Here is a 12,103-nt window from a genome sequence, read left to right on the forward strand (position 1 = left end):
ATAGGTCAGACTGGATATGGATTTCTTCCCTAAAGAGCATTATTTATTTATTTATGTCACAAGTAGGCTTACATTAATACTGCAATGAAGTTACTGTGAAAATCCCCTACTCGCCACAGTCCGGCAGCTGTTCGGGTACGCTGAGGAAGAATTTCGCACGGCCAGTGCACCTAACCAGCATGTCTTTTGGACTGTGGAAGGAAACCGGAGCACCTGCAGGAAACCCACGCAGACATGGGGAGAACATGCAAACTCCGCACAGACAGTGACCCAAGCTGAGAATCGAACCCGAGTCCCTGGCACTGTGAGGCAGCAGTGCTAACCGCTGTGCCACCATGTCGCCCAATTAATGAACCAGTTATGTTTTTATGACAGCCCAACATTTACATGGCCATTATTAATGATACCAACTTGCTTAGAACTTTTTAACATTAAATTCAAATTCTCAAACTGCCTCGGTGAGATTTGAACTCTTGTTCCCTCGATGGCTGGTCCAATAACATAACCACTACATGGACAAAAGAGTTGAACTCCTAAGATGAGGTGAGAGTTACTGCCCTTGACATCAATGCAGCATTTAACCAAGTGTAACATCAGGGAGCCCTATCAAAACTGGAGATAATGGGAATCGGGGGGGGGGGGGGGGGACTCTTTGTTGGTCGGAGTCATACCTAGCACAGAAGGAAGCCATTTGCCTTCCATATTTGTTCAAAAGAGCTGCACGATTTAGTCCCACACCCCAAACTTTCCATAAGATCATAAAAAATAGGAGCAGAATGGCCCATTCACTCCATTGAGATTGCTCCACCATTTGATAAGATCATGGGTGATCTGATTAACTGCACTTTCCTGTCTCTCCTCCCTAAAACTGAAATCCTTTGCCAATCAAAAATCTGTCTTAACTCAACCTTGAGTATATCCAATGACCCAACCTCCACTGCTGTCCGTGAAAGAGTTCCGAAGACTAATGACTCTCTAAGAAAATTCTCCTTGATGTCTTCTTAAATGGGAGATCTCTTACTTTTAAACTGTGCCCCCTAATTCTAGATTTCCCCCAAAAGAAGAAACATCCTGTCAGCACTTACACTGTCAAGCCAGCTCAGAATCTACGTTTCAATAAGATCACCTCTCACTCTTCTAAACTCCAGAGAGTACAGGTCCAATCAACTCATCCTTTCCTAATAACACAACCCTTTCATCCCAGGAATTAGCCAAGTGAAACTTCTCTAAGTCACATACCTTGTTGCGAATGCTGGTTTAAAGGCACAAATAGAGGTAAGTGGATATGATCTAATTGCCATTATGGAAATGTGGCTACAGGGTGACCAAGACTGGGACCTGAATATTCAAGGAGAGTCAACGTTTCGGAAGGACTGGCAAAAAGGGTAAGCAGGTGGTTTTGTGCTGACAAAATAGATGGAAATCAGTACATTAGTACAGAGTGGAAAATTAAAATGTGGAATCTGGGTGGAGCTAAGAAACAGCAAGGGGCAGCAAACATTGGTAAGAGTTGTTTATCGGCCGCCAAGCAGTAGTGGTAGTGTAGGGCATGGTATTAAATGGGAAAAAGTTAAAGTTTGTTTATTAGTCACAAGTAGGTTTACATTCACACTGCAATGAAGTTACTGTGAAAATCCCCTAGTCGCAGCACCTGTCGGTATGCAGAGGGAGAATTTAGCATAGCCAATTCACCTAACCAGCATGTCCTTGGACTGGGAGGAAACCAGGGCATTTGGAGGAAACCCATGCAGACACAGAGAATGTGCAAACTTCACATAGACAGTGACCCAAGCCGGGAATCGAACCCGGGTCACTGGCGCTGTGAGGCAGCAGTGCTAACCACTGTGCCACCGGTTAGAAAAGCGTCTAGTATGGGTAATAAAATAATCATGGGTGATTTCAATCTGCATATAGACTGGGTAAATATGAGCACTAATGCTTTGGAGAACAAGTTTCTGAAGTGTGTTAGGGATGGTTTTATAGAGCAGTATGTTGAACTGATGAGAGAACTGGCTATTTTAGATCTAGTATATAATGGGAAAGGACTAATTAATAATCTTGTAAAAGAACTTTTAGGGATGAATGACCATAATATAGAATTTTATGTTATGCTTGAAAATGAGTTCAATCTGAAGCCAGGTTGTTAAATTTGAACAAAGGAAATCATGAAAGTATGATAGATGATGAACAATCTTTAAAGAATTATTACACAGTTTACTGCAACCATACATCCCTCACGTCACAAAAACCCAAAGGTAGAGTCAGTTAACCGTGACTAACAAAGCAAGTTGAAGATTGTGTAAAATAAAAGGGCCTATAAGGTTGCCAGAGGGTTGTCTTATGAGGTAAGGCTTTTCAGATTGGGTTCATTTACACTGAGTTTGGAATAGTGAGGGGTGACTTGATTGAAGTAAATAAGGTCCTGAATTATCTTGACAAGGTGGACGTGGAAAGGATGTTTCCCCTTGTGGGTGAGTCCAGAACTAGGGGGCACTGTTTTAAAATTAGGATTTTAGGATGGAGATGAGCCTTGTGCAACTTTGGAATTCTGCCCGGAAGGTGGTGGAGGCAGGATCATTGAATATTTTGAAGGCAGGGGTGGATAGGGTGTTAGGCAATGGAAACAAATGTTGTCGGAGGTAGATGGGGATGTAGAACTTGAAGCACAGATCAGTCATGACCTTATCAAATGGCAGCGTGGGCTCAAGGGGCCAAATAACCTACTTCTGCTCCTATTTCATATGTTTGTTAATAGTAGTAAAGTTGGCAAGATTTTAGAATACAACAAACGAGGACAAAGAAACTGATAAAAGGAGAATAGAATATGAATGTAAATGAGCAACAAATATAAAAACAGACTAAATGCTTATGTGTGTCCGTTACAGGTAGAGTCAGGAGAATTTATAATAGGGAATAGGGAAATGGCAAAGAAGTCTAAATGATTACTCTGTGACTGCCTTCACTGAGGAACATTCAAAAAATCTCCTGGAATTAGAAATCCAAAGAACTAGGGAGAATGTGGAATTGAAGGAGATTATTAGTAAGAATGTTGTATCGGAGAAATTAATGGGACTCAATTGGTAAGTCCCTGGTACTTGTTATTCTGCACCCCAGAGTGTTGAACAAGGTAGCCTATGGAGATAATGAGTGCATTGGTGTTCATTTTTCAAAATTCTATAAAATACAGAATGATTTAGAATCCTTACAGTGCAGAAAGAGGCCATTCAGCCCATTGAGCCTGCACCAACAATCCCACCTAGGCCCTATCACCGTAACCTCACCTATTTACTGTGCTAATCCCCTGACACTAAGGGCCAGTTTAGCATAGCCAATCCACCTAACCTGCTCGTCTTTGGACTGAGAGGGGAAACCGGAACACCCGGAGGAAACCCACGCAGACATGGGGAGAATGTGCAAACTCCAATCAGTACAAAAGCCACACAGATGTCTGCAGATTAGAAGGTATAAAATGTCACCGCACTATTTAAGAAGGGAGGAAGAGAGAAAAGAGGAAAGCAGAACTGTTAGCCTTGTCATCAGTAGTAGAGGAAATGTTACAATCTATTCTAAAGGATATGATAAATGGACACTTGGATAACAATGATCTGATTGGGCAAAATCGACATGGATGTATGAATGAGAAATCATGCTTGACAAACATGTTAGATTTTTAGGATGTTACAATTGATAAAGGGGACATATAGTAATCGGAGGTTAATTTGCAAAATTAAAGCACGTGGAATAGGAGATAATATACTGGTATTGATTAAGGATTGGTTAACAGGCAGAAATCAGACAGCATGAATAAATTAGTCATTTTCACGATCTCAGGCTGAGAGTAGTGGGGTATACAAGGATTAGTACTTGGTTCCAGTTGTTCACAATCTATAGCAATGATTTGGATGTGGGACCAAGTATAATATTTCCAAATTCGGGGATGACACAAAGCTAGGTGGGAGTGTGTGTTGTGAGGAAGGTGTACAGTGGCTTCAAGGGAATTTGGACAGACTGAGTGGGCAAGAACATGGCAGATGGAACATAATGGGGAAAATTTGAGGTTATCCACTTTGGTAGGAGGAATAGGTTATTTTTTAAATGGTAAGAAAATAGAAAGTGTAGATGTACAAAGGGACCTGGTGTCTTTGTAAATAAATCAGTGAAAGCTAAAATGAAGGTGCAGCAAGTAATTAAGGAAAGCTAATGGTATGGCGTTTATCATGGGGACTTGACTACAGGAGTAGCAAACTCTGCCTTCAATTGTGTAGAACCTTGTTAGACTGCGCCTGGTGTACCGTGTGCAGTTTTGGTCCCCCTACATTAGAACGGATATTCTCATAGAGTGCAGCAAAGGTTCACAAACAGGATTCCTGGAATGAAAGCTACAAAATATTTAAAGGGATAGACAGGGTAGATGCAGATAAGATGTTCCCCCTAATAAGAGAGTCAGAACCAGGGACACAATTTCAAAATAAGGGGGACTGGAGGATACATGAAATTCTTGAAGATGGTGGAATCAGATTCCATACTTCCAGAAGACAATTGGACACTTTGAATGCCTTTTTGAAATACAAATACGCATCTACATCTACTGGTTCCCCTTTTTCCATCCTACTTGTTCTATCCACGAGGAACTCTTAATTTGTTAAACATGATCTTTCCTTCCCTGAACAGTGCTGACCCTGTCTGATTGTATTCTGATCTGCTAAGTGTCCTGCTACTACCTCCTTATTAATGGATTCTAGCATTTCCCCACTGACGGATGTTAGACTGTCTATCGTTTATTGCTTTCTGGCTCCCTCCTTTTTTGAATAGTGTTAGAATTGCCATTTTACAATCTGCTGGGACTTAGAGTCATAGCGGTTTACAGCATGAAAACAGGCCCTTCGGCCCAACTTGTCCATGCCGCCCTTTTTTTTTAAACCCCATAGCTAATCCCAATTGCCCGCATTTGGCCCATATCCCTCTATATCCATCGTACCCATGTAACTATCTAAATGCTTTTTAAAAGATATAATTGTACCTGCCTCTACTACTACCTCTGGCAGCTTGTTCCAGACACTCACCACCCTCTGTGTGAAAAGATTGCCCCTCTGGACACTTTTGTATCCCCTCCCACCTTAAACCTATGCCCTCTAGTTTTAGACTCCCCTATCTTTGGGAAAAGATATTGACTATCTACCTTGTCTATGCCCCTCATTATTTTATAGACCTCTATAAGGTCACCCCTCAGCCTCCTACGCTCCAGAGGAAAAATGTCCCAGTCTATTCAGCCTCTCCTTATAACTCAATCCATCAAGTCCCGGTAGCATTCTAGTAAATCTTTTCTGCACTCTTTCTAGTTTAATAATATCCTTTCTATAATAGGGTGACCAGAATTGCACACAGTATTCTAAGTGTGGCCTCACCAATGTTTTGTACAACTTCAACAAGATGTCCCAACTCCTGTATTCAATGTTCTGACTGATGAAACCAAGCATGCTGAATGCCTTCTTCACCACTCTGTCCACCTGTGACTCCACTTTCAAGGAGCTATGAACATGTACCCCTAGAGCTCTTTGTTCTGTAACTCTCCCCAATTCCCTACCATTAACTGAGTAAGTCCTGCCCTGGTTCAATCTACCAAAATGCATCACCTCGCATTTGTCTAAATTAAACTCCATCTGCCATTCGTCAGCCCACTGGCCCAATTGATCAAGATCCCGTTGCAATCGGAGATAACTTTCTTCACTGTCCACTATGCCACCAATCTTGGTGTCATCTGCAAACTTACTAACCATGCCCCCTATATTCTCATCCAAATCATTAATATAAATGACAAACAACAGTGGGCCCAGCACTGATACCTGAGGCACACCGCTGGTCACAGGCCTCCAGTTTGAAAAACAACTCTCTACAACCACCCTCTGGCTTCTGTCAAGAAGCCAATTTTGTATCCATTTTGATACCTCACCCTGGATCTCTGGACCTGTTCAGAACCTAGGGAGTTTTGGTAGATAACAATCCAATGCATCCACTATTTGCTGTCGTTTCTTTAAGACCATCAGGTCCTGGGGATTTTTCAATCTTTAATGCTATTAATTTTTAATTGTACTCGTTCTCCAGTGACGGCGACTGTTTAAAGTTTCTCCTTTTTGCCTCTTGATTTTTAACTATATTTGAGAGGTTTTCTGTGCCTTTCACTGTGAAGATAGATTCAAATGTTTGTTCAAATCTCTTCTGTTTCCTCTTTTTTAATTTATTCAGGGGGATGTGGGTGTCACTGGCCTTGTATTTCTGAGGACATTTTAAGAGTCAACCAGATTTCCTTCCCTAACGGGCATTAGTGAACCAGATGGGTTTTTACAACAATCGACAATGGTTTCGTGGTCATCAGTTGACTTTTAATTCCAGATTTTTTTAAAAATTGAATTCAAATTGCACCATCTGCCTTGGTGATGATTTGATCCCTGGTCCTCAGCGCATTATCCTGGGCCGCTGGGATTACTAGTCCACTAACAATACCACTATGCCACCGCCTCCCCCATTTCCCATTACTAATTCCCCAGTCTCGCCCTCTAAGGAACCAGTGCTTATTTTGGTTACTCTCTTTTTATATACTCGCTTTTACTGTCTGTTCTTGTAATTTTTGCTAGTTTTCTCTTGTTTCCAATTTCTCCCTCTATTTTATTTTAGTCAGCTTCTGGTTTCTAAAATTATCCCAACCTTCTTGGCTACCACTAATCTGCTAATCTTTTGTACATAATTTCTTTCAATTTGATACAATTCTTAACTTCTTAGTTAGCCACAGCTGGCGTATTCTTCTAATGGTGTCTTTCCCCATAACCGTTCAAGTACATGTCCAGTTGTCTTTTGAAAGTATGGAATCTGGTTCCATAACTTCAAAGATTTCTATATATGGATCTATGTATCCTCTGCTGACCACACTGTAAAAAGTGTAATGTGTTTTGGGGCAGCCAGTGGTCATAAAAGGCAGTACATAAGGGCAAGTTTTTTCGGCTCTTGCACTCATGACTATGGCGCTATTTAGATTATACTGCCTCACCATTTCATTTCTCCCAAAATGTGTCACTTCACATTTAGCCTCATTAAATGATGTGCCTGCCTATCTAATCAACCTGTCCGTGTCCTCCTGAAGTTTGCTACTGTTCTCATCACTGTTTACTACATTGCCAAGTTTTGTATCATCCACAAATTTTGGAATTATACGCTCTGTAGCCATGTTTTGATCATTCATATATAACCAAAAGTGCAATGGGGTTCTAATACTGGGAGCCCCCCCATTCCTTTCCAGTCAGAAAAACGTGCATTCAGCGCTACTCTCTGCCTCCTAACTATCGGCCAATTATTTACCCAAGTTATTGTTGTTCCTGAATACCATTTACTTCCGAGTGCAATGAGTGATGTCTTGAAAATCCAAATGTTACAACATCTACTGCACTACCTTCATCAATCCTCTCTGTTACTTCATCAAATAACTCAACCAGGTCAGTCATATCCTATTTGCATACAATGCCGGCTGCCCCTTAGTAACCCATGCCTCTCCAAGTAAAAATTAATTTAGTCCTTGATAGTAGGCTCTAATAGTCTTCCGAGCGCCAACATTAGACCAAAGGCCTATGGTTACCAGGTTGATCTTTCTGTTTGAGATAGTTTTCTGCTATTGCTTGGCCTGCAAGTATCTTTCCAAGATGGTCAATTTTCTGCACTCCTAAAGCAAAATGCATTTGCCTTTTTGGTTAGGAAATCTACACTTCAAAGAAGCATGGATCTGGGGCGATCTGATCAAGTTTTATCAGATGATTAAAAGGAATTAATTGTATTCAAACAAATAGTTTGTTCCAAGTAAATATATAGGGCTGTCACAATTTTAGGTTCTATAAAGCAGATCTAAGCTTGACACCAAGAAGGTGATTCTTTTCACAGAAATTGGTCGACCTTTGGAATAGGCTAACCTTTTCTTCAGTGCGTGTTAATTGTTGAATTTCTTCAAATGAGAACTGGGGTGAAGATGATTCTTAAAGGCAAGATTGGTCTTTGTTCTTGACTGCTAAAATGGCTTAGAGAGGAATTTCCTAGATTTTTTATTAAATCTGTTTTTTCAACTCTCCCCGGAAATCACCTAATTTCAGGTAAAATGGGGAGTGTGTAAATTGTGATGCACAAGCTATCACAATCGTATGGGGCAGGCTGGATAGACCAGGGTGTCTTTTACATGTGAGTGGAACGGAAGCAATTGCAGATTAAGCAGGAGAAAGAGGTTAGAATGTGTGCAGTCACATCAAAAAGATTGAATTGTCTGGAAAGTCGGTGTATGTAGATTTTTAAAAATTCATTTGTGGGACATGGGCGTTGTTGGCTGGCCAGCATTTATTGCCCATCCCTAATTGCCCTTGAGAAGCTAGTGGTGAGCTGCCTTCTTAAACAACTGAGTGGCTTGTTAGGCCATTTCAGAGGGCAGTTAAGAGTCAACCACATTGCTCTGGAGTCACATGTAGTAAGAAGTCTCACAACACCAGGTTAAAGTCCAACAGGACTAACCTGTTGGACTTTAACCTGGTGTTGTGAAACTTCTTACTGTGCTTACCCCAGTCCAACGCCGGCATCTCCACATCGTCACATGTAGGCCAGACCAGGTAAGGAAGCAAATTTCCTTAAAGGATATTCGTGAACCAGAAGGGTTTTTCTGACCATCGACAATGGTTTTTAGTAGATTCTTAATTCCAGATATATCTTATTGAATTCAAATTCCACAATTTGCCGTGGGGGGGGGGATTCAAACCCGGGTCTCCAGAACATTAGCTGAGTTCCTGGATTAAAGGTCTAGTGATAATACCACTAGGCCAGTGTCTCCCTAAGATGTGATGTAAGAATAGCATCTGACTTAATACTGATGCCCACTCACCAAGGCCAAATAGCCCAACAAAGCCTTTTGCAGTCCCTTGTGTAAAGCATGGCCATTTAGATGAGGTACCAGAGGACTTGACACCCTCTGAATGAAAAATAGAATTGTTGGTTTTAGTGTTGGCCAACATTGAAATTGGAACGAACCACCGTAAATAAAATCCAAAATCAATCTGACTCACATTTTTTGGCGCAGTGGGGACCCTTGGGGTGAAAAATTTATATTAAGTTCTTCAAAAGGATATTGAATAGATTGCATGACTTGGGGTTAGTATCTGACTGTTTATGTGCAATGGGTCTTGTTCCTTGGAACTCAATAGGCTAACTTAAAACCATTTTTTCCTTCAATGCAACCCTACTTTCCTAGTAGGCCAATGGTTTCAGCATTTATTTAAACAAAAGAAAAATGTTTATGTTTCGGAGATTTGTGCAGAAATATCTGATAATGGGAGCATTATTGTTCTAGGGGATTTTTTTTTGAAAATTCTGGATAACAATGATCTTTTTTCAAAACAGCATCCGGTATTGTGTCAACCTGGGTCCTTCAATCGCACAGTGTGTGGAAGTTTCTGAACAGCGTGGTCGTTTTAACTTGTAGCAGGATTTCAAGGTGTTCCAATGAAAAGATTCCAGCAGAATTGCTAGTATATCTCCTATCTTATTTGGTTTGTGCTGATTTGCTTTCTGAGCTGTTGCCATGTTTTCCCATTCCCCCGACAGGGTGACAATGATTCTTTAAGGCAGTTGAACCGTATTCCACAGCTGGATCCACTCTGGAATCATTTTGGTACAAAGAATGCTGTGTAGCTGGGATTCTTGGCAGAATGCCAGCAAGTGGACTGAAGACAATGCACACACTGTGCTTTTCACTCACTCAGACGTTGCACAAACAGCCAAGAAACTGAAGCTTGAACGACAAGAGGGTTTTGCATTTCAGAGGCTCAGGTGTTCACCAACTGTGACTGTCAACAAGGCCAACAGAGCAAAATATTTCCTTAATTTTTCAGAGCTTGGCCTGTGTTTCGGTTCCTTATTAAGTATGTACAAAGGCTGAGAATACAAGCTGTGGCGATCCTTTGCTGTTTGTGGTAATAATCCAGGTCCTCTTTCTCAACCCTCACAATGTGGTCACCTTACATTTCTGTCGTGGCATTGACCAAGTCAAAGATATTGGAACAGGTGACCCAAAAGCTTGGTCAGTTATGTTTTAAAGTGTGTCTTAAAAGAGGGTAAAGAAATTTGGGGAGATAATTTCAGAGCCCAGACGGTTGACAGCACAGCCACTCATGGGGAAACTGAGCTGAAGATGCACAAGATGCCAGAGTTAGAGGAGTGCAGAGTTCTTGGAGGATTGTCGGGTTGGAAGAGCTTGGAGAGAAAAGGAGGACAGAGGCCATGAAGAGATTTTGAACACAAGATGGTAGTTCTAAAACAAGGCTTTGGTGAACTTTGCACCACTGTAGGACAGTGAGTACAGATTGATGAGTGATGTCTGCTTCTCACTTTCATGATCTTGTTCTGAGCTCCATTGCTAACTCATTAGGTAAATTAGATGGCACAGTGGCTAGCACTGCTGCCTCACAGCGCCAGGGACTCGGGTTTGATTCCCGGCTTGGGTCACTGTCTGTGTGGAGTTAGCACATTCTCCCCGTGTCTGTGTGGGTTTCCTCCCACAGTCCAAAGATGTGCAGGTTAGGTGGATTGACCATGCTAAATTGTCCCTTAGTGTCAGGGGGACTAGCTAGGGTAAATGCATGGGGTTACGGGGATAGGGCCAGGGTGGGATTGTGATCGGTGCAAACTTGATGGGCTGAATGGCCTCCTTCTGCACTGTGGGATTCTCTGATTCTATGACATGGCCTTGTGTTACTGAGCACAAGGAACGTGAAAGATCAAGTTTTGATCCATGACTGTGCGGAAATTTGCTTTGAATGGAAGTGTCCCAGTTGGCTCCTCAGTGTTGTCAGTGGGCTTGGAAAGCGGAGAAGGAATGAAATATGCACAGTTCATCCTGATCAATATCAGTGACACGTACAAGAAAGCTCAGTCATGGATATCGGACTGGGCTCCTGCATAAATTACTGGCATCTCATTGTCTAGACTTGCATGTGAAAAGTGGTTACTTGGATGTGCTCCATGGCGAGAGCAGCACCGTTTAGAGCAAGGTGGCAACAAAACGGAGATACTCATCAATGAACAAGTATACTCATTAATATTCTCTTCCTGACCTTAATGACTAACAGATAAAATCAGTATACTTATAAAACATCGCTATGCCTGGCCAGATTTGAGACTATACTAGTGGCCTCCAGGATACAATGAGGAGCCAACTGAAACTGTTCTAGAGTTTCAGAAGAGTAATGCAGTGGTTTTATTACACTTTTTAAAAACACTTCCCTCATTGAATTCCACCTCCCTCCCCAATCATCCCGAACAACACCACATCACCCATTTGGTATACAGAAAGCACACCTGCTCCCCTGTCTTGACACATTGCTTTGTCTGTAGCAGTATAGTGCACAGGATGCTGAGATACTGGTTTTCCTTGTTAGAAAGGGTAGCCTTTTGCTTGGAAGCTCCTCCAGAATCAACAGTATCTACACAAGGGAACACCTGTAATTATATAGAAGCATGAATTGATACAATTCCAAATCCAGAAGGACGCTTTGACCATGTGACCTTCAAAAGCTTCTAGAAAAACTGAGGGCATGGGATCCAAGGGGCTGCTGCCCTGTGGATCCAGAACTGGCTTGCCCAAAGGAGGCAGAGTGTGTGTATAGATGGGTCTTTTTCTAAATGGAGGTCGGTCACCAGTGGTGTGCCCCAGGGATCTGTTCTGGGACCCTTGCTGTTTGTCATTTTCATAAATGACCTGGATGAGGAAGTAGAGGGTTGGGTTGGTAAGTTTGCCGACGACACGAAGGTTGGTGGGGTTGTGGATAGTCTGGAGGGATGTCAGAAGTTACAGAGGGACATAGGTAGGATGCAAGACTGGGCGGAGAAGTGGCAGATGGACTTCAACCCAGATAAATGCGTAGTGGTCCATTTTGGCAGGTCAAATGGGATGAAGGAGTACAATATAAAGGGAAAGACTCTTAGTACTGTAGAGGATCAGAAGGACCTTGGGGTCCGGGTCCATAGGACTCTAAAATCAGCCCCGCAGGTGGAGGAGGTGGTTAAGAAGGCGTATGGTGTGCTGGCC

Source organism: Mustelus asterias, chromosome 22, assembly GCF_964213995.1.
Source record: "Mustelus asterias chromosome 22, sMusAst1.hap1.1, whole genome shotgun sequence".
In the NCBI taxonomy this organism is placed as follows: Eukaryota; Metazoa; Chordata; class Chondrichthyes; order Carcharhiniformes; family Triakidae; genus Mustelus; species Mustelus asterias.